We start from the raw sequence: 24687 nt of genomic DNA on the forward strand, positions 1-24687 counted from the left end.
GCACTTCTGGGGCAGAATGTATTTTCTGTGGGGGAAAAAATTGTATTCATGCTCAGTGCGGCAGAATTCTCTGAGGAGTAGAAGTTCATCAAAGCACCTTGCCTGCGGAGCCAGGTTAGGACAGAGTGGGGCACACAAGGCACACAGACTGGGATTCAGAATGGCTAGTGGGGGGGACAGACTGGGGCACCGGTTCAGGAGCTAGTGATGTGACAGCGTTGAGCCTGATGACGGGGGAGAGGGGCTGCAGGAACACACGGGATTGCGGAGGAGGCTGCAGAGACCGATGAGGATAGGGGACTGCAGGGATGGGACAGATGTGCCTGATTGAATGAGAGAGGCCTGGGGTCAGCCAGGGTCTGCATGGGGGAAGCTTCCCAATTCCCTAACAATCCCACTCTCCTCCCTCCACAAAACCTTCTCCCACCCAAACCCAACACCCTCCAGGTTCAATCCCAGGCTCCTTCCCTCTCCCTCAGCTACTCCTTTACCCCAACTCCCCCAATCCTTTGCATTGCTTCTGACAGGTGCAGGAAATACAACTCTGTATTCTAATTTAAATGAATTACTCACCAAAGTTCTGTATAAATATGCCTATTAAAGAATCTATTTGTAAAAATACATTATCAGAAACTTTTTTTAGTTTGTATTGTTATGGACATACTTGCTGACAGATATTTTGAAATAAATTACCAAAATAATTGAAACTGGCATGATTATATTGTGTTATTTTGACAAATAAAATATGCAGAATTTTGCAATATTCATAGATACTAAGGTCAGAAGGGACCATTCTGATCATCTAGTCTGACCTCCTGCACAATTCAGGCCACAAAATCTCACCCACCCACTCTTACGAAAAACCTCACCTATGTCTGAGCTATTGAAGTCCTCAAATCGTGGTTTAAAGAATTCAAGGAGCAGAGAATCCTCCCTCAAGTGACCTGTGCCCCATGCTACAGAGGAAGGCGAAAAACGTCCAGGGCCTCTTCCAATCTGCCCTGGAGGAAAAGTCCTTCCCGACCCCAAATATGGCGATCAGCTAAACCCTGAGCATATGGGCAAGATTCACCAGCCAGATACCCAGGAAAGAATTTTCTGTAGTAACTCAGATCCCATCCATCTAATATCCCATCTCAGGGGATTAGGCCTATTTACCCTGAATATTTAAAGATCAATTAATTACCAAAATCACATTATCCCATCATACCATCTCCTCCATAAACTTATCGAGTAGAATCTTAAAGCCAGATCGATCTTTTGCCCCCACTGCAAAATTCTATGTGGAATTTTTAATTTTTGGTGCAGAATTCCCCTAGAGCATTCTATTGTATTTATAAAATGTATTCTTACCCTTTATGGCCCTAGCTAGTTTAATCTTGTTTTCTGCCGTGACCTTTCTAATTTTGTCCTTAAATTCTTGTGTTTATACACACACAAACATACCCTTCATAATTTGACCTAGTTTCCACATTTTGTATGACTCCTTTTTAAATTTCAGATTGTTGAAGATCTCCTGGTTAAGCCAGAGTGGTCTCTTGCCATACTTCCTATCTTTCCTATACATTGGGATAGTTTGATTTTGTGACATTAATAATGTCTTTTAGAAACTGTCAACACTCCTGAACCCTTTTTCCCCTTAGACCTGCTTCCCATAGCATCTAATGACCAACCCTCTGAGTTTGCTAAAGTCTGCCTTTTTCAACTCCATTGTCTTTTTTTCTGCAATTTTCCCTCCTATCATTTTTTTGAATCAACTCTTATTTCATGACCACTTTCACCCAAGCTGCATTTGACCTTCAAATTCTAAACCAGTTCCTCCCTATTTCTCAGAATCAAATTTAGAGCAACCTCTTCCCTAGTAGCTTTCTCCATCTTCTGTAATAAAAAGTGTCTACAATGCATTCCAAGGACTTGTTGGATAATTTGTGCCCCACTGTTGTATTTTCCCAATAGATGTCTGGGCAGTTGAAATCTCCCATCACCACCAAGTGCTGTGCGTCGTATTGCTTTGTTAGTTATTTAAAAACAAGCCTCATCCATCACTTCTTCCTGGCTAGGTGGCCTATAATAAACTTCTACCATGGCATCATCTACCATGATGAAGAAAATGCTGAAAATAGTCTTAAAGGTCATAACATAAGAATGGCCATGCTGGGTCAGACCAAAGGTCCATCCAGCTCAATGTCCTGTCTTCCAACAGTGGCCAATACCAGGGGCTTCAGAGGATAGAGAGAGAAACCTCAGAAAGAAGAATGAACAAACCACAGTAATATCTGATGCGGAAGGGAGGGAAATCAGGAACTGAATTCCCTAAAACTCTTCCCTGTTGGGGAGAGAGGAGGGAATCAATTCTGCCTCCACATCCCATCCAAAGACTCAGGACAAAGGGAGGTCAGGTGTCAGTCAAGATGGGTAGAGAGTTAGGAGCAATGTCTCCCGTGAGGATGTCACAACTGCTGAATTTGGAAAGTTCACAAGGTCTACATAGGGAATCCAAAATGTTTTCTTAATTCATGGACAGTTTTTTGAATTGATTTAACTGATTCCTCACCTGGGCAGGCACCTCTCAGCATCTCTCTTTCCTCAGAGTCCTGGACATATGGGACCCATGGCTTCTCTTCATTACAGCTGGGAGATCTCATCAGGTTTGGAAACTGGAAACCCTGCTCCAGGGAAAGAAAATAAGCAAGACCAATTGAATTTTTTGGGATATTTGTTAAAGAACATTCCATGATTTCAACCCTTAGTCCTTCTTAAGCAGGAACATACTAAGTGCAATTTCTTAGGGTCAAAGTAACAGGATAGTTATTATTAATCATGTTAATTGAGGTAATGCCTAAGGGCTAACCAATAATGGGGCACCATTGCACTAGGCACGATACAAACACAAAGTAATAGATAGTCCATGCCCTGAAGAAATTAGAATCTAAATAGAGAAAGCAGCCATAGGGTGTGGCAAGGGGTAGAACACACCAGCAGAATGAACAATGTGACAGAGAAGCAGGGAGCGTGGGTGCCAAGAGACCTGTTCTGGCAGCTTTCTCAGCAGCAGCAAACAAACCAACTCCCCCTGCCACTGAACAATCCACCTGAGACTAAGAGCAGCACTGAGGGGCTTTCTCCTCACCACTTATTCTGGGGTGGGCAGGCGTCCTGGAAGCCTTTCAGGAAGAGAATATGGAACTGAGTTGGGAAAACCAATTTGAAAACAGGAAGCTCAGGTTTAGACTCATTTATTTATAATATTAAATAATCCTTCGATTCTAGTGTCACAATAAATACAATTGCTTCGCCTGATAGTTTCCCAAAAGGGAAACTTATCTTCTCTTCAAAGGGAGTTGAGAGAAAGCACTTTTCAGAGTCCAAGAGAGACAAGGTGGGTGAGGGTAAGAGCTTGTAGTATACTAACCTCTGTTGATGAAACAGACAAGCTTTGGAGCTTACCCAGAACACTTCTTTGGCTCTGTGTAGCCTGAAAGTTCGTCTCTTCCATAAACAGCAGTTAGAACATAAGAACAGCCATACTGAGTCAGACCAGTCTGGCTAGCCCCCATCCTGTCTTCCGAAAGTGGCCAATGCCAGGTACCCCAGAGGGAATGAACAGATCACACTATCATCAAGTGATCCATCTCCTGTTGCCATTCCCAGCTTCTGGAAAACAGAGGCTAGGGACACCATCCCTGCCCATCCTGGCTAATAGCCATTGATGGACCTATTCTCCATGAACTTCTCTAGTTCTTTTTTGAACCCTGTTATTGTTGTGACCTTCACAACATCCTCTGGCAAAGAGTTTCCCAGGTTGACTGTGTGTTATGTGAAGAAATACTTCCTATTGTTCATTTCAAACCTGCAGCCTATTCATTTCATTGGATGACCCCCAGTTCTTGTGTTATGAGAAGGAGTAAATAACTCTGCATTCTTTGGTGATTTAAAAGATATGATGTGAGCTCCCCCCACCCACTTGTCTCTCTCATGTCCTGGGGCCAACACAGATACAACAACACTCCAAACAACAAGGTTAACACACAGGGAAGAAGCATCTTGTTGTGCATTCCTTATGTCCTGGTTCCATCGTGTGGCCATTTCCTTTTCCTCCCTTCTGTTAAAAGCTTTGGTGTTTTGCACAGAAACATTATTTCCACAGGAGAGTCCCAGGAGTGGGGGCTGCATTCCTGTACCAAACAGTCAGTAGAAGGTGGCAGACAAAGACCTGTAAGGCAAAGTGTCCATCACTCTCAAAAAATGATCTCCCTCCTGCAGGTCACTGGTAGCCTGAATTTGTTCCTTATCCTCCCTGAGTCTGGAGGCTGGAATCAACAATATCCAGCTAGGGACTGGAATCAGCACTATCCAGCCCCTCTGTATCTATCAGGAGTTTTGCTTTAAACACAAACCTTTGCTTTAAAACAAGCTGTCCCCTTCCTTCTCAGGGAAGATTTGTCTATGATTGTAATTGAGCTTCTGTTCCTCTCTCATAGGGGCAGGTTGGGGGTGAGGCCACCTCCCAATGAGATCTGTTTTCACCTTGGTCCCCTTTCAGTCACTCTGGGATCCTAACTCTGCTCCCAGCTGTCAGTTGGCCTCAAGCCCATCCACCCGGCCTACTAGCTCCATAGTCATGTGTCACCCCCTTTCAGGGCCAGCCTTAGGGAAAATGGCACCATGGGTGAAATTGCATTTTGGTGCCCATGGCCCCAGTGGGCATGGCACCCCCATTACCCCTGGCCCCCATGGGCATCCCAGACTAGATTCATAGATACTAAGGTCAGAAGGAACCATTATGATCATCTAGTCTGACCTCCTGCACAACGCAGGCCACAGAATCTTTCCCACCTACTCCTGCGAAAAACCTCACCTATGTCTGAGCTATTGAAGTCCTCAAATCATGGTTTAAAGAATTCAAGGAGCAGAGAATCCTCCCTCAAGTCACCCATGTCCCATGGTACAGAGGAAGGCTTAAAATGTCCAGGACCTCTTCCAATCTGCCCTGGAGGAAAAGTCCTTCCCGACCCCAGATATGGCAATCAGCTAATCCCTGAGCATATGGGCAAGATTCACCAGCCAGATATTATAGAAAACTCTTTCCTGGGTAACTCAGATCCCACCCATCTACTATCCCATCACAGGCCATTAGGCCTATTTACCATGAATATTTAAAGACCAATTAATTACCAAAATCACATTATCCCATCATACCATCTCCTCCATAATCTTATCGAGTTTAATCTTAAAGCCAGATTGATCTTTTGCCCCCACTGCTTCCCTTGGAAGGCTATTCCAAAACTTCACACCTCTGATGATTAGAAATCTTTGTCTAATTTCAAGACTAAACTTCCTGGTGGCCAGTTTATATCCATTTGCTCTTGTTTCCACATTGGTATTGAGCTTAAATAATTCCTCTCCCTCTCCGGTATTTATCCCTCTGATATATTTATAGAGAGCAATCATATCTCCCCTCAACCTTCTTTTAGTTAGGCTAAACAAGCCAAGCTCCTTGAATCTCCTTTCATAAGACAAGTTTTCCATTCCTCGGATCATCCTAGTAGCTCCTCTCTGTACCTGTTCCAGTTTGAATTCATCCTTCTTAAACATGGGAGACCAGAACTGCACACAGTATTCCAGGTGAGGTCTCACCAGTGCCTTGTATAACGATACTAAAACCTCCTTATCCCTACTGGAAATACCTCTCCTGATGCATCCCAAGACCTCATTAGCTTTTTTCACAGCCATATCACATTGGCAGCTCATAGTCATCCTATGATCAACCAATACTCCAAGGTCATTCTCCTCCTCCATTACTTCTAATTGATGCGTCTCCGGCTTATAACTAAAATTCTTGTTATTAATCCCTAAATGCATAACCTTACACTTCTCACTATTAAATTTCATCCTATTACTATTACTCCAGTTTACAAGGTCATCCAGATCCTCCTGTATGATATCCTGGTCCTTCTCTAAATTGTCAATACCTCCCAGTTTTGTATCATCTGCAAACTTTATTAGCACGCTCCCACTTTTTGTGCCGAGGTCAGTAATAAAAAGATTAAATAAGATTGGTCCCAAAACTGATCCCTGAGGAACTCCACTGGTAACCTCCCTCCAGCCTGACAGTTCACCTTTCAGTAGGACCTGTTGTAGTCTCCCGTTTAACCAATTCCTTATCCACCTTTCAATGTTCATATTGATCCCCATCTTTTCCAATTTAACTAATAATTCCCCATGTGGCACGGTATCAAACGCCTTACTGAAATCTAGGTAAATTAGATCCACTGCATTTCCTTTATCTAAAAAATCTGTTACTTTCTCAAGTAAGGAGATCAGGCTGGTTTGGCACGATCTACCTTTTGTAAAACCATGTTGTATTTTGTCCCATTTACCATTGACTCCAATGTCCTCAACTACTTTCTTCTTCAAAAATTTTTCCAAGACCTTGCATACTAGAGATGTCAAACTAACAGGCCTGAAGTTACCCGGATCACGTTTTTTCCCTTTCTTAAAAATAGTTAGAACTATGTTAGCAATTCTCCAATCATACGGTACAACTCCTGAGTTTCCAGACTCATTAAAAATTCTTGCTAATGGGCTTGCAATTTCGGGTGCCTATTCTTGGATGAAGATTATCTGGGTCCCCCGATTTAGTCCCATTAAGCTGTTCGAGTTTTACTTCTACCTCAGATACCTACTCACTCTCCCTTCCCCCATTAACCACTGCACTGTGCCCCTTTCAACCCTAATGCCTGCTCCCACTCCTGCACCCCTAATACCTAAACCCCCTTCACTCCCAACCTCTGCACACATCCTGCACCCCAACACTTGCCCCTCCTGTGCCCCTAACCCCTGCACTGTGCCTCCTTCATCCCAACCCCTGAACTCCCCTCCTTTTCCCCAATGCGTGCACCACTTCACTCCTACCCCTGCACCTCCCTCCTGAACCCCCAACCCCTTCACTGTGCATGCCTCCTCATCCCAACCCCTGCATTCCTCCTCCTGCAACACCTGCCCCATCCTCTGTACCTAACCCCTGCACTATGGCCCCTTCACCCCAACCCCTGCCCCCTGCTCTGCTCCTAACCCCTGCATTGTGCCCCCTTCACCTCAACCCCTGAACTCCCCTTCTGTGCCCCTCACCCCTTTACTGTGCCCCCTTTCCTCCAACCCTTACATTGCCCTCCTGCAACCAGGTGGGGAAATGACCTGCATGCACAAAGCAGCTGGCATTGCTGCATACACCCGCAGTGGACTGCTGCTTCTGCCCCCTGAGCAGCCCTAACTTCTAACCCTAAATCTAAACCCTGATCCTAAAGCTAAATCTAAACCAAAGCCTAAATCTGAACCCAAAACCAAACCCTAATCCTAACCCTGAATCTAAACAATAACCCTAAATCTAAACCTAAACCCAAACTGTAACCCTAAATCTAAATCCAAATCCTAACCCTAATCCTAATGCTAAATCTAAACCCAAAACCTAACCATAAATCTAAATCCTAACCCTAAATCTAAACTCAAACCCTAATGCTAAATCTAAATACTAACCCTAATCCTAACCCTAACACTCTAGCCATAACCCTAACCCAAACCAAGAACCTAACCCCAAGTCCCTATTCCTAATCCCCTAACCCCTTATATTACTAACCATAAAATCCTAACCCTAACTGCCTAATCCTAACCGAAACCCTAAACCAAACCCAAACCCCTAAACCTAAGCCTAATCCTGAATCTAAACCCTAACCCTAAATCTGAAGCCAAACCCTAACCCTAAATCTAAACCCTAATCCTAATCCTAAATCTAAACCTTAAACCTCTAACCTTAACCCTAACCCAAACCTTAACCCTAACCCAAACCGAGAACCTAACCCTAAACCCCTAACCCTAACCTCCTAACCCTAACCAAAACCCTAACCCAAACCCTAATCACCCAATCTAAACTGTTACCCTAACCTCGTAACCCTAACCATAACCCTAAATCTAAACCCTAACTCTCTAACTTAATCCTAACCCAAACCTTAACCCTAACCCAAACTGAGATCATAATGCAAACTCTAACCCTAACTCTAACCCTAAATCTAAATCCAAAACCTAACCCAAAATCTAAACCCAAACTCTAACCATAAATATAACCTCAAACCCTAACCCTAACCCTAAATCTAAACCCTGACTCAAAGCCTAAATCTGAACCCAAAACCAAACACTAACCCTAACTCTAAATCTAAACACCAACCCTAAATCTAACCGAAAACCGAAAACCTAACCCTACCCGAAAACCTAACCCGAACCACCTAACCCTAACCTCCCAATCCTAACCCTTACCCTAACTTCCTAACCCATACCTCATAACCTTAACCCCTATCCTAACCCTAAATCCTGATCTCCAACCCATATCCTAAAACTAAACCCAACCCTAACCCTAAATCAAAACCCAAACCATAACTTTAATCTAACCCCAAACCCTAACCCTAAATCTAAATCCAAATCGTAACCCTAAATCAAAACCCAAACCCTAACCCTAATGCAAAATCTAAACCCAAAGCCTAACCCTAACCCTAACTCTAGCCTTAAATCTAAATCCAAACCCTATCCCTAAATCTAAACCCAAACCCTAACCATAAACATAACCCCAAACCAAACCCTAACCCTCAATCTAAACCGAAACGCTAACCCTAAATGTAAACCCAAACCCTAACACTAAATCTAAACCCTGACCCTAAATCTAAAGCCAAACCCTAACGCTAAATATAACCCCAACTAAACCTAAACCCTGACCCTAAAGCTAAATCTAAACACAAACCCAAAGCCTAAATCTGAACCCAAAACCAAACCCTAACCCTAACCCTGAATCTAAACACTAACCCTAAATCCAAACCCTAACCCTAACCCTAAATTTAAACCCAAACGGTAACCCTAAATCTAAATCTAAACCCTAACATTAATGATAAATCTAAACCCCAACCCTGACCCTAAATCTAAAGCCTAACCTTATAATCTTAATCCTAACCCAAACCTTAATCCTAACCCAATTGGAGAACCTAAACCTAAGCCCCTACCCCTAACACCCATTACTAACCATAACCTCCTGTCAAGGTTCCTTCCCCACTCTGAACTCTAGGGTACAGATGTGGGGACCTGCATGAAAGACCTCCTAATCTTATTCTTACCAGCTTAGGTTAAAAACTTCCCCAAGGTACAAACTTTGCCTTGTCCTTGAACAGTATGCTGCCACCACCAAGCATTTTAAACAAAGAACAGGGAAAGAGACCACTTGGAGACGTCTTCCCCTAAAATATCCCCCCCAAGCCCTACACCTCCTTTCCTGAGGAAGGCTTGATAATAATCCTCATGAATTGGTACAGGTGAACACAGACCCAAACCCTTGGATCTTAAGAACAATGAAAAAGCAATCAAGTTCTTAAAAGAAGAATTTTAATTAAAGAAAAAGTAAAAGAATCACCTCTGTAAAATCAGGATGGTAAATACCTTACAGGGTAATCAGATTCAAAACATAGAGAATCCCTCTAGGCAAAACCTTAAGTTACAAAAAGACACAAAAACAGGAATACACATTCCCTCCAGCACAGTTTATTTTACAAGCCATTAAATAAAAGAAAATCTAATGCATTCTCTAGCTAGATTACTTATTAACTTTACAGGAGTTGTAAGGCTTGCATTCCTGATCTATTCCCGGCAAAAGCATCACACAGACAGACCAAACCCTTTGTTCTACCCCCTCCAGATTTGAAAGAATCTTGTCACCTCATTGGCCATTTTGGGTCAGGTGCCAGCGCGGTTACCTTAGCTTCTTAACTCTTAACAGGTGAAAGGATTTTGCCTCTGGCCAGGAGGGATTTTATAGCACTGTATACAGAAAGGTGGTTACCCTTTCCTTTACATTTATGACACCTTCTAATCCTAAACTCCTAATCATAACTGAAATCCTAACCCTCACCCTAAATCTAAATCCAAACCCTAACCCTAACCCAAAATCTTAACCCAAACCCTAAATCTAAACCCTAACCCTATCCAAACCCAAACCCCTTACCCTAACCCTCTAACCCTAACCCAAACCAAGATCCTAACCCTAACCCCCTACCCCAACACCGTAACCCCCTATTACTAACCCTAACTCCTAACCCTAATCTCCTAATCCTAACTGAAACCATACCCTAATCCCAAACCCTAATGCTAAATCTAAACCCAAACCCTAACCCTAACTCTAACCCTAAATCTAAACCCAAACCCAAAACCTAAATCTAAACCCAAACCGTAACCAAAACCCTTACCCTAACCCTAATACTCTAACCCTAACCATAATCCAAACATTAACCCTAACCCAAATCAAGATCCTAAAACTAACCGCCTAACCCTAACACCGTAAACTCCTATTACTAACCCTAACCTGCCAATCCTAACTGAAACCCTAATCCTGAACCTAACTCTAACCCTCACCCTAATATCCTAACCCTAACCGCCCAATCCTAACCCTTACCCTAAACTCCTAACCAAAACCTTCTAAACCTAACCTAACCCTAATCCAAATCTAAACCCTAATCCAAACCTAACCGTAACCCTAAACTAATCCTCTAGCCTCCAGACCTCTTCTGGCTCCTCACGGTACACGGCAGCAGGCACTCTGGGCCAGTCCTCAGCGGCGTCTGTGGATTGGGCACTGCTCAGAGACGGTTCCTCTCGGGGACGTGGTCGAACTGGCAGAGCATCCTTCTCCTCTGCAAGCTCCCCCACAACTGTGCTGCAGGGCTGCCCTTTTATACTTCTGGCCATGCCCCAGTACTTCCAGCGAGGGGGGTGGGGTGATCTAGACTCCATCCTCCAAGGAGAGTGTAATTGTCCCTCACTCTCCCACTCGGAGGGAGGCCACTCGGCCTCACTACAGATACACATATATGGATAGAGAAATGACTTTCAGCAGATCATAACCTTTCCCCTGATACTTTACAAGGCATGCATTATATGTGAGATCACGATTATATAAAAATGAAGAATATGGGGGTTACAATATGCTCCCCAACGTACAAAATGTCACATAAACCCAAACCCTAACCCTAGGGAGGGTCGCCCTCCCCATGGGAACCCTAACCCTAGCCCCAAGTCCCCTACTCATAGGAACATTAACCTTGGCCACAACTTCCCTCCCCATAGGAATCCTAATCCTAACCCCAATTATCTTCTCATAGAAATCCCAACCCCAGCCACAAGTCCCCCCCCCCCCGACCATAGAAACCCAGATAATCCAGTGGAGGGCAACGAAAATGATATGGGACTGGAGCACATGATTTATGAGGAGAGGCTGAGGGAACTGGGCTTATTTAGTCTGCAGAAGAGAAGAGTGAGGCGGGATTTTGATAACAGCCTTCAACTACCTGAAGGGAGGTTCCAAAGAGGATGGAGCTAGCCTGTTCTCAATGATGGCAGATGACAGAACAAGGAGTAATGGTCTCAAGTTGCAGTGGGGGAGGTCTAGGTTGGATATTAGGAAAAGCTATTTCACTAGGATGGTGATGAAGCACTGGAATGGGTTACATAGGGAGGTGGTGGAATCTCCATCTTTAGAGGTTTTTAAGGCCCGGTTTGACAAAGCCTTGGCTGGGATGATTTAGTTGGTGTTGTCCTGCTTTAAGCAGGAGTTGGACTCGATATCCTCCTGAGGTCTCTTCCAACCCTAATCTTCTATGTTTCTATGATTCTATGAACTATACAAACATGAATGATAGGAAATTATTCCTGTTTGTTTGCATTGAAGAAAGTGTGCATCAGATGGCCCCTAAATGTTCAGAAGAGATGATTTAGTGATTTGCAATGCAAATTCTCTCAGAAATGTGTCACCAATAATAATGAGAAGTGACTCTTTGTTTGCTTACAATGATTTTCCATGAATAGATTTACCCTGAATAGTCTGGGGAGATGCCTAACTGTCTTGCAATGAAGATTCTAAGAGACCTTTATTGCTCTGAATGATCTTCAGTGACTTTTTTCTGTCACAAACTGATCTCGTCTGAGTGGTATGGAGAGATTCCTAGTGCCTATGTAATGTACGGTAATTTAAAACTTTGTTGCCCTGAATTATCAACAGTGAATTGTTTTGTTGCAATGAAGTATTTTCAAGAACCAATCTCATCCTGAATAGTGAGGAAAGTAATGTAGATTTTTCTGAGAACTTTCTCACTCTGAATTGTCCGGAGAGATTCCTGTTTTGCTTCTCAGACTTTTCATTGCAAAGAATGATCACTAGTGAATTCTTTCTTATAGTGAATAATTTTCATGAATTGATCTTCCTGAATCATCAGGAGAGATTCCTAACTGCTTTGCAATGAAAAATTTCAGAGAGTTTTGCTGCCATGATCAGCAGTGATGCCTTCTTTGTTTCCAATGAAATACTTTCACACCAGTTCTCCTCTGAATTAGCATGAGAGATTACTAACTGCTTTGAAATTAACTTTGTCACCCTGAATGACCATCAATAACTGCTTGTTTGGAATGAATACTTTTCACGAACCAATCTCCCCTGAATGATTAGAGCAGACTTACCAGCCATGAAATGAAAAATTTCCAAAAAACTTGTGATTTATTGTTTTTGGCAAAAGAAAATAATTTTTTGTTTAAAATTAATTTATGTGAAACAATTGATTTTGCAATTAAATATCTTGAAAAAAATTGAATTTTTGTTGAAAAAATCTAATAAAATTTTAGGCAAAATATCTTTTTTTTTGCTCACAGCATCAAAAATATTTTGAAAAGATATTAATTTTTCATAGATTCATAGATACTAAGGTCAGAAGCGACCATTCTGATCATCTAGTCCGACCTCCTGCACAGCGCAGGCCACAGAATCTCACCCACCCACTCTTACGAAAAACCTCACCTATGTCTGAGCTATTGAAGTCCTCAAATCGTGGTTTAAAGAATTCAAGGAGCAGAGAATCCTCCCTCAAGTGACCTGTGCCCCATGCTACAGAGGAAGGCAAAAAACATCCAGGGCCTCTTCCAATCTGCCCTGGAGGAAAAGTCCTTCCCGACCCCTAATATGGCGATCAGCTAAACCCTGAGCATATGGGCAAGATTCACCAGCCAGATACCCAGGAAAGAATTTTCTGTAGTAACTCAGATCCCATCCATCTAATATCCCATCTTAGGGGATTAGGCCTATTTACCCTGAATATTTAAAGATCAATTAATTACCAAAATCACATTATCCCATCATACCATCTCCTCCATAATTGATTAATATTTATTCTGCCAGAAAAATGAATTTGCAATTCGAAATTGAGAAAAACATTTATTGTTGTGAGAGTAAATTAAATACTAATTTTGGTCAAAAATCTATATTTTGATTGAAAACAAAAAATATTTTGGCAAAAAATGAATTTTTCATCAAAGATTATTTTTTTCTGACAGAATATTGATTTTTGCAAATAAAAATATTTTAAAATTTGATTTTCCATTTGAAAAAATCAAATAATATTTTCAGCCAAAAAGACAATGATCAAAAAGAGAAAAAATATCAATTAAATATTTTCCTGTCAAAATACAGATTTTGAAAAATAATAATGAATATTTCATCAAATTATAGGGTAATATTTATTGTGCCAAAATGCAGTTCAATATTGAGAAAAGAATTTATTTTTCATTAGTCAAATAGCAATTAAATATTTTTCTGCCAAAATATAAATGTTGCAATCTTGGGGCAATATTTTGAATGAATTTTTTATGAAAAAATGATTAATTTTTTCTCCCAAAAAATTGAAATTGGAATTAAACATTGAGAAAAAATTGATTTTTGATCAGTACATTGTGATCAATTTGTTAGTATATAGGTCTGTTTGTTAGCCTGGGATAGCGTTTTGGGTTTGACTTTTTGATACTCTAAGCCCTGGTCTACACTACAAGGTTAGGTCGAATTTAGCCACGTTAGGTCGATATTATAAGCAATGCATCTACACAACCAACCCTGTTCAGTTGGAGATTGGCCCTTCCTTAGGGTGACCAAATGAAATGGACAAAATATCAGGCTACATGGGGGAGGCAAAAAAAAAAATGTGGCTGGAGCGGCCAAAGCCGCATTATAGGGACAAATGGCATTGGGACAAAGAACTAAAAATCGGGACAGTCCCGATTTTATAGGGACGTCTGGTCACCCTATCCTGCTTTGAGCAGTGGGTTGGACTAGATGACCTCCCAAGGTTCTTTCCAACTCAGATATTCTGTGATTCTATGACATAAAGGGATCTTAAAATAGACTGCCAGTGAGGGTTAGGGTTAGGGTTAGCACGAAAATTGACCATGCTGGGTCGAATTTGGGGTAGTGCAGACACAATTCGATGGTATTGGCCTCTGGGAGCTATCCCAGAGTGCTTCAATGTGACCGCTCTGGACAGCACTTTCAACTCCAATGCACTAGCCAGGTACACAGGAAAAGCCCTGTGAAATTTTGAAATTCATTTCCTGTTTGGTCAGTGTGGTGAGCTCAGCAGCACAGGTAACCATGCAGTCCCAGAATCGCAAACAAGCTCCAGCATGGAGCGAATGGGAGACACTGGATCTGATTGCTGTATGGGGAGAAGAATCTGTGCAGGCCGAACTCTGATCAAAAAGAAGAAATGCTAAAAAATATGCCAAAATCGCACAGAGCATGGTGGACAGAGGCTACAACAGGGATACACAGCAGTGCTGCATGAAAGTTAAGGAGCTCAGGCAAGCCTACCAAAAGACAAAGGAGGCAAATGGTCGCTCTGGGTAAGAGCCCCAGACATGCCGCTTCTATGATCAGCTGCATGGCATTCTAGGGGGGACCCTACCACTACTCCACCACTATCTGTGGACACCTGCAAGGGGGGGAGTCTCACACAACAGGGAGGAGGATTTTGTGGATGAGGAGGAGGAGGAGGGAGAGGAGAATGCACAGCAGGCAAGTGGAGAATCTGTTCTCCCCAGCAGCCAGACCTTTTAATCACCCTGGAGCCAATACCCTCCCAAGGCAGGTTCCCGGACCTTGAAGCTGGAGAAGGCACTGGCACATTTGTAACTACAGTACAGGGTTTAAAAGCAATTGTGTTTAATGTTTGATTTGCCCTGAAGAATTGAGATGCATTCACGGCCAGTACAGCTACTGGAAAAGTCTGTTAATGTGTCTGGAGATGGAGTCGGAATCCTCCAGGGACATCTCCATGAAGCTCTCCTGGAGGTACTCTGAAAGTCTTTGCAGAAAGTTTCTGGGGAGGGCTGCCTTATTTCGTCCTCCTTGATAGGACACTTTACCACACCAAGCCAGTAGCAAGTAGTCTGGAATCATTGCAGCACAAAGCATGGCAGCGAATGGTCCTGGGTTTTGGTCGCATTCAAACAACATTCGGTCTTTATTTTTCTGTGTTAGTCTCAGGAGAGTGATATAATTCATGGTCACCTGGTTGAAATAGGGGAATTTTTGTAAGGGAACAGTAAAAGGACCCCATTCATGCTGGCCTGTTTGCACTTGGCTAAAAGGGATCATCCAAGAGAATAGGATGGGACAAGGGGTGTGCTGCACATCCATCCAAAAACCACAGCCCCCTCCTTTTAAATGGCAAACCCAACCAGCATTGCTTGCTATGGGAAAGGAGGGCGCTGCAGTTTGAAACAATTCCCACATGTTATGAAGGCAGAAGAAGCCAACCCCGTGTACCCTTTGGCTTACCATGGCTGCCTAGAGACTGAATTCTGTTGCCCAGCTGTGTGTGATGTGTCACCATACCAGCAGGCGCTCAATATAAAAGGCAAAATGCGATCTTGTACCTAAAACACATGTGCTATCTGCTGTGAACTGCTTGATTCACTGTGAAAGAGTCTCCCCTTTGTTCTCAGAAATGTATCATCTTAAATTTTACTCTCCCTTTTTTATCCCCCGCAGGTGCAAATGTTTCTATGCTCCCCCTATCATCTCTGTCCGTGAGGTTATTGCAGATTAGAAGGTGAAAAAAACGCACTCGCAATGACATGTTTTCCAAGGTCATGCAGTCCTTCTGCACTGATAGGGCACAGTTGAATGCATGGAGACATTCAGTGTCAGATACCAGGAAAGCATTAGGTGAGCACGATGAGTAGAGGCAAGAGGAGATGCTGAGGCTAATGGGGGAGCGAACAGACATGTTCAGTTGTCCCCGTGGAGCTGCAGGAAAGGCAACAAGAGCACAGACCGCAACTGCATCCACTGTATAACTGCCTGCCGTCCTCCCCAAGTTCCATATCCTCCTCCCCTAGACGCCCAAGAACATGCCGGGGGAGGCTCCAGGCACCCAGCCACTCCACTCCAGAGGATGGCCCAAGCAACAGAAGGCAGTCATTCAAATAGCTTTGATTTGTAGTGTGGTTACAATAAGCAATGAGGCCTTGTTCTTCCCTCCTCCCCCACCCCACCCGGGCTATCTTTTCAGTTATCTCCTTTTTTTAATTAATAAAGAAAGAATGCATGGTTTCAAAACCTTTGCCAGCTGTGATCGAAGGGTGGAGGATGGTTGGCTTACAGGAAATTAAAATCAACAAAGGGGGCGGGTTTGCATCAAGGAGAAACACACACAATGGTCACACTGTAGCCTGGCCTGTCATGAAACTGGTTTTCAAAGCCTCTCTGATGCACAGCACACCTAGCTGTGCTCTTCTAATTGCCGTGGTATCTGGCTGCTCAAAATTGGCTGCCAGGCAATTTGCCTCAACCTCCCACCCCGCCATAAACGTCTCCCCCTTAGTCTCACAGATATTATGGAGCACACAGCAAGCAGCAATAACAATGGGAATATTTGTTGCGCTGAGGTCTAACCTAGTCAGCGAACAGTACCAGCGAGCTTTTAAATGTCCAAAGGCACATTCTACCACCATTCTGCACTTGCTCAGCCTATAGTTGAATTGCTCAGTATCCAGGCTGCCTGTATACAGCTTCATAAGCCATGGGAACAAGGGGTAGGCTGGGTCCCCAAGAATAACTATTGGCATTTCAACATCCCCAACGGTAATTTTCTGGTCTGGGAAGTAAGTCCCTTCTTGCAGCTGTTCGAACAGCCCAGAGTTCCTAAAGATGTGAGCATCATGCACTTTTCCCGGCCATCTCACATTGATGTCAGTGAAACGGTCCCTTGTGATCCACCAGTGCTTGCAGCACCATTGAGAAGTACCCCTTGCAGTTTATGTACTGGTTGGCAAGGTGGTCTGGTGCCAAGATAGGGATATGCATTCCATCTATCGCCCCTCCACAGTTAGGGAACCCCATTGCAGCAAAGCCATCCAAATGACCTGTACATTTCCCAAAGTCACTACCCTTGTTAGCAGAAGGTCAATGATTGCATTGTTACTTGGATCACAGCAGCCCGCCACAGTAGATTTGCCCATTCCAAATTGATTCCCGACTGACTGGTAGCAGTCAGGCATTGCAAGCTTCCACAGGGCTATCACCACTCGTTTCTCAACTGTCAGAGCAGCTCTCATCTTGGTATTCCTGTGCTTCAGGGAGGGGGAAAGCAACTTGGAAAGTGGTCTTATGCATGCAAAAGTTTTGCAGCCACTGAGAATCATCCCATATCTGCAACACTATGTGGTCCTACCAGTCAGTGCTTGTTTGCCGGGCCCAGAATCTGCATTCCACTGTATCAACCTGCCCCAGTGCTCCCATGATGTCTCAATTGCCACATCCCGTGCTTTCAGGAATGTCTGTGTCCACGTCCTCCTCACAATCGTCCTCATGCTGGCGTCTCCTAGACACGTTCTGCACATACTGCAGGATAATGCGGGAGGTGTTTACAATGCTCACAACAGCAGAGGTGAAAAAGGAAAAAAAAAACAGGAAAAAAGGCGCAAAACGATTGTCTGCCGTTGCTTTCACGGAGGGAGAGGAGACTGACGACATGTACCCAAAACCACCCTTGACAATGTTTTTGCTCCATCAGGCATTGGGAGTTTTACCCAGTATTCCAATGGGCAGCAGAGACAGCTACCCACAATGCACCACTCCGCGAGTCGATGCTACCCATGGTATTGACGCTGCACTCGGCCGACTTAATGTACTTAGTGTGGACATACACAATCGACTGTATAAAATCACTTTTTAAAGATCGACTTCTATAAAATTGACCTAATTTCATAGTGTAGACATACCCTAAAATGTGTAAACAGGTGACAAAGACACTATGATGTTGCTTCTGCCTAGTCTGCTGGATTTGTTAGCACAATGGGAAAAGATAAGAGCAGTTAGAGTGTTACTTTAGAGCACACTTTAAGATTGCCTCAAGCCCTTTGGTAGGAAACCACAATCAAAACACTTTCCAAACCTTCCCACACCACATGGATTTTAGCTAGTGGTACAAGAAATCTGCTTTCGCCCACCCCCACAATTTCTGCCATTTTGCCAGGTTACATACTGGCCTTTGGGCCCACACTCTGCTTAACCAGAGAGATTTGGGCCCCTGTATCCCTCTGCCCCAAGTATTCCCTGCCAACAATTTGGGCAGCCTTAATATGCTCCATATCTGGTTCTGCAGAGGCTAATCTCACAAAACCAATATGATAGGTTCTAATTGCCTGGGGGCTTTCTGTGTTGAGGACAGCAGAACTAACATGAGCTATTGGTAGCCTGCTTCCTCCTAGCACAGGGCATTTATTCTTCAAATGATCAGTGGAATTACACCAATATCTCCTTTTGGGCTCTTCTGCTTTTACAGGAGACTTGGGATGTGGGTTAAAGGAATGGTTGTGGGGAGGTGAGTACCCAGCCTCCTAGCCACCCTCCCTCTTGCTAGAGATAAAATGGGATCTTCTCTTCCCACCAGCTTTAAACACCTCTCTCAGTGGTTTGTTTTCAATAGATGCCTGCGTCTGTTTAAAGGGATCAGCTATAAAAGCCATCTCTTCCACAGTATTTACATTTTCATCCCATAGACACTGCTTTACTTTGGCCTTACATATGCTCAAGAAATGCTCTTGAGCAACAAGATCAAGCATCCCTTCAAAACTTGCCACGTCTTTATCCCTCACCCATTTCCACAACAATTCTTTCATTTTGTTTACATATTCCCCATTACTCATCCCAATATCCCTTTTAAGATTCCTAAATTTAATTCTATATGTTTTGGGGATAATATGAAAACTTTACAAAACATTACTTTAAAATCTATAGTAGTCTAAAGCACCTTCAATAGGAATGCCATTGAATACATTTTGAGCTTTATCAATTAATTTCACAATCAGGTTAGGAACTCTCTTATCATCAGGGACTTCGTGTATTACACGCAGCCTTTCAAAGGTAGTCAAATATTCAGCAATATCATCCTCCTCACTGTATGCAGGCCATAAGTGTTCCCATTTGTGGATTTTTGGTGTGATGGGAGTCGTTGGGGTTGGGGGCTTCTCTAGCAAGTCCAGCTGGTGTTTTCTTTCTCTCTCTCTCTTTCTTCTCTCTCTCTCTCTCTCTCTCTTTTTCTTCAATAACCCTTCTGTGTGCAGCCTCCTCTCTGGCTGCCTCCCTGGATGCCTCTGCCTCCATAGTTTCCCTAGCCACAGCTGCTTCTTTGAGCCTCATTTCTGCCTCCCACATTTGAAACTCGTGGTCCTTTGCCTTCTCTGTCGCTTCCAGTCTGGCCAGCTCTAGTTTTGTAGCTGCCTCAGTGGTAGTCATTTTTCTGCTTTCTTGTGCTTATTTCCCTCACCCAAAATAAACAAAGAGAAAATAACAAAACTGTGACCTCTGTGACGGGGCAAGGCCAGATGGCTGTAGAAAAGTAGTGGGAGATAGATATATTAGCTCCAGGCTAAACAAATCCCTGGTACCAGGTTAAGTGAAATGGAAGCTGCTTCAGGTCAATTAAGACACCTGGGGCTAATTAAGAACTTTCCAGAAGGCAGGGAGAATGCTATGTTGATTGGGACACCTGAAGCCAATCAGGGACTGGCTGAAACTAGTTAAAAGCCTCCCAGTTAGTCAGGTGGGTGTGCATGTCAGGAGCTGTGGGAAGAAGTTGCGCTGTTGGAGAGGATGAGTAGTACACACCATATCAGGCACAAGGAAGGAGGCCCTGAGGATATGGGTGAAGTGGAGCTTGAGGAAGTGAGGGCTGCTGTGGGGGAAGTAGCCCAGGGAATTGTACATGTCATGTTTCTAAAAGGTCAGCTACCTTAGCTGATACTATTAGGGTCCCTGGGCTGGAGCCCGGAGTAGAGGGTGGGCCCGGGCTCCCCCCCCCCTTTGCCCCCTGATTAATCACTGAGACTAGGAGACAACAGAGACTGTGCAAGGAAGGATAACTTCTCCTCACCTCCCTTGCTGGCTTATGATGAAAATGGCTTAGTAGACTGTGCCCTTGTCTCTAGAGAAAGAAGGGTTACGTGGAGGGTCACAGTGAGCCTCTGAGGCTAGCGAAATCCACCAGGAAACGCGGGACCCACGGAGGCAAGGACAGAGCTTTGTCACACCTCCTTCTGATTGTTCTTAGCCACTGCACTTAAGACTCACTTAAAATCACAAATATCAGTGCTTAAAGTCCACTTGGAGTAACAAGCTGTACATACACCCTGCTTGCTGCGCCACTGTGACATTCCTCTGAAGTTATCTGGGCCAGTGATCTTCTAGGTCACTCCAATCCTCGAGCACTTTTGGCCAGCTGCTGCTTGGACTGTGCAATCGAATGACACTAGCCAATATCTCTAGTCCCAGACACAACCCTAGGAACCTCCATCTTGCAGTGTCCAGTTATGCCTGCTGGACACTGCAAGCTTATATGAGTTCATCAATTTAACAAAGAAATTGATATGTACCAGGCTTGTTATCCCAAGGGGAGTCTTTTACACACTTCAAACCAAACGCACTGCTTCAGGTAGAATAAACAAACACATTTATTAACTACAAAAGATAGATTTTAAGTGATTATAAATCAAAGCACAAGAAGTCAGATTTGGTCAAATGAAATAAAAACAAAACACATTCTAATCTGATCTGAACATTTTCAGTGCCCTTACAAACTTAGATGCTTCTCACCACAGGCTGCCTGGTTGCCCTTCAGCCAGGGTCTCCCCTTTGATCAGCGCTTCAGTCACTTGGTGGTGGTGTCTGTATGGAGGTGGAAGAGAGCGAGCATGGAAGTGTCTCTCCCTTTTATCATGTTCTTTCTTCCCTCTTGGCTTTGCCCCCCCTGCCACTTCACAGTCAGGTGACCATTACCTCATTGTAGTCCCAAACTGACCAAGGGAAGGAGGGTGACTCACTAAAGAGTCCAACACATCCTTTGTTGCTGCCTAGGCCAGTGAATGCATCCGATGAAGTGAGCTGTAGCTCACGAAAGCTTATGCTCAAATAAATTTGTTAGTCTCTAAGGTGCCAGAAGTACTCCTTTTCTTTTTGTATTGGATATCACACAATCATATTATAAGGATAAACATAGGGGTGCGGGGTGTTCCCCAGAGGTACAGAGTGTCAAACCAATTTCAAGGCAAAGTCAAGCAACCAGTTGGGAGTTGAGGAGGATGTATAAAACACTAAAAGACCAAAGAAATGCCTGTCCCTGACCGGAGCACAACCTCACTCCTTACCCCTTCCCTGGGGTACAAAAGGGGTGGGATGAAGACCCCAGACCCAAAATGGAACATGACCCTAAGTTGTGTAGCCCAGTGGGCCAGCTTACCTGTATTATATTCATTGCTTTGTTATTCTGCTTTATTATATTTAGAAGTAATGCAAGGAACCTATAGGCTTTTATCTTGTAAGATTTGGCTTTAGTAGATAGTGTGAGGATTGAGGCCTATAACCTTTGGCATAGATAAACTTAAGTAACTCATAAGTTATAGGGAACTGAAAGTGGTATGCCAGAGGGGGAATTTTGTCCAGAATACTGACATCAGCCACCCACAGAACACATCTGACACCAGCACAGAACATAGTTGACACCAGCATCCGGAAAGTTCTGGACAGAACCTCCGACTGCAAAGCTGCCATAACAGCAAATTGACGTGTATGCTAATAGGGTAACATCATACATATACTAACTTATAGAAAATGGACACTTTAAGGGCAGGAAATACAAATACCTCTATTGAATATGCATTGGACGTGGCAGCGTCAGTGTAACCTACTATAAAAGTAACATCCCAAGAGCAGCAGATGGGCTGGAGAGATGTAGAGCTTGGGAAGGGCCACAATGATGGCCACTGGGGAAGATGAGGACAATGACGGTGATGAGAAAGATAATGGTTAACATTCCAAGTTATAAGTATGGCTGTCCAAATGTACTTTCTGTATTATCTCTATTTGCCTTGTTGAATTTAAGTGTGTGTATAACTTTGCTAAATTATTAATAAATTATATATTTGTAAATATATAGAGAGAGTTCCTACAGTGTGAGTGTTGCACCTGTGCACATCGGGGTTCCCAAATTATATGATAATTATACAATAATCTTACTGGGCCTGATCCTGGGACAAGAACCTGTTAATCCTCAAGTTACAGTTATATATACCCAACTTTGGGTCAGGCTACAGTTGTAAGAGGTGAGAATGTGGGCATGCATTACAGGTATATTTGGGCCTGCTAAGAAGGAGGAGGTGGGAATAGGGAAACTAGGGAATGGGGAAAGGGAAATGAGAATGGTGAATGAGAATGAGGAACGGGGACAAAGGCAAGGCTCTGCAGCATCAGAGCTGGGAAGGGAGACATGGGGTAAATGCTCTGCAGTGTCAGAGCAGGAATGGAACACTGGGAAACAGACTCTGCTGGAGTGTAGAGCTATGGACATGTTTGCTTGGAACTAACCCCAATAAAGATCACAATGTCTGTACTTTGGACTTCTGGTCTTCTGCTTTCTGTTTGCATAACAAGAACCAGCAGAGAGGATGAATGGAAAGCCCTCTAACACAAATTATAGCAAAATGTTTGGCAAAAAAACCCAAACAATTTTAGTAAAAAACAATAGTTTTTGCCAAAAATAGATTTAGCAAGAAAATTAAGGGAAAAATAATTGTCAACAAATGTATTTTTCACCAAAAATTCAGGAAAAAAAAATCTGTGAAAAAATGATTTTTAAGACAAAAACTTGAAAAAAATCGATTTTTCATTGGAAAAATAATTTAATAAAATTTTTAGGTAAAATGCATTTTTTGATCAAAACCAGAAAAACATATTTTGTAAAAAATGAATTTTTCATTAAAAAAGGATTAAACTTTTTTCTGCCAAAACATTGAATTTTCAATTAAAATTTGAGAAAATTGATTTTTCATTGAAAAAAAAAATCTGTAGCCCAAAAATCTATTGTTTTGATTAACATATTTTGATCAATTTATTAAAAAAATTTTGAGAAAAACAATTTTTAATTAAAAAATTAATTTTTTTCTGAAAAAATCATTTTGCAAGAAAAAAATCTTGAAAAAAAGTCATCGAAATAAATTATATATTTTAGCCAAAATTCTATTTTTGACTGCAAATGTCAAAAAAATGGCAAAAATATAGATTTTTCACCATAATATTTGAAAAAATTATGTGAAAAAATTATTTTGCAAGAAAATTTATTGAAAAAAATTTGATTTTTCATTAGCAAAAATAAAAATTTTTTTAGGCAAAATATCTTTCTTTTGATTGAAAAACAAAAATTTTTTGGAAGAAAAGACTTTTTATCAAAAAACTGATTAAAATGTTTTCTTCCAAAAATTGAATTTGGAATTAAAAATTGACTTAATATTGGATTTTTTAAAAAAATATTATCCCAAAAGTCTATGTTTTGATCAAAAATGTAAAAAAAATAAAATAAAATGACCAAAAAACCCCAAATTTTCTTCCAAAAAAATCTGTTTTTTTCTGCAAAAATTTGATTTTTGAATTAAAAGTCTTCTTATTATTATTATAAAATAAATTATTTTATTATTTTTCATTGGAAAAATCAAATATAAGTTTTAGTCAAAAATCTTTTTTTAAAATTAAAAATGTAACCCCCCCCAAAACGAGCTCCTAAGATGGGACCAAGATCCCCTCAGCACAGGCAGGAGGTTGGTTAAGGTGTGTTGAGTGACCAGCCATTATTGAGAAGAGTCTTAGACAGAGACTACTACCCAGGTCCCACTGAAATTTGAGTCTGTGACCCCTGCATTCTGAATATGCTGCTCTAACCCCGTCAGCTACAGAGCGGGTACCTCAGCACTGGAAGGAGAGAAGGTATGTCGGGCTCAACGGGTAGTGATCAATGGCTCGATGTCTAGTTGGCAGTCGGTATCAAGCAGAATGCCCCAAGGGTCGGTCCTGGGGCCAGTTTTGTTCAACATCTTTATTAATGATCTGGATGATGGGATGAATTGCACCCTCAGCAAGTTCACAGATGACACTAAGCTGGGGGGAGAGGTAGATATGCTGGAGGGTAAGGACAGGGTCCAGATTGACCTAGATAAATTGGAGGATTGGGCCAAAAGAAATCTGATGAGGTTGAAATGCAAAGTCCTGCACTTAGGAAGGAAGAATCCCATGTATAGGTGCCAACTTCCCCTCTGCCTAGTGGGTGCTCGACCCCCTGCCCCACCTCTGTCCCTGCCCCTGCACCACCCTTACCCCACCCCCATTCAACCCCTTGCCCCAAGTCCCCACCCCACCTTTTTCCACTCCAGCCCCACCCCCTGGCTGCCCCAATTCCACCCCCTTCCCCCTCCCAAGTCCCTGCCCCTGCCCAGTCTCTTCTCTGCCTCCTCCCC

General features: G+C 42.8%; 1 long non-coding RNA gene across 1 annotated transcript; it reads right to left on the bottom strand.

Annotated features, from left to right (window-relative positions):
• Nucleotides 1–284: 284 nt before the first annotated feature.
• LOC122455478 lies at nucleotides 285–23949 on the bottom strand. The gene is made up of 3 exons (XR_006273699.1): nucleotides 23939–23949; nucleotides 16289–16292; nucleotides 285–402 (listed from the first exon to the last, which is right to left on the bottom strand). It is a non-coding gene; the product is annotated as an uncharacterized LOC122455478 (long non-coding RNA).
• Nucleotides 23950–24687: the final 738 nt, after the last annotated feature.

Source organism: Dermochelys coriacea, chromosome 8 (assembly GCF_009764565.3).
Source record: "Dermochelys coriacea isolate rDerCor1 chromosome 8, rDerCor1.pri.v4, whole genome shotgun sequence".
Taxonomy (NCBI): Eukaryota; Metazoa; Chordata; order Testudines; family Dermochelyidae; genus Dermochelys; species Dermochelys coriacea.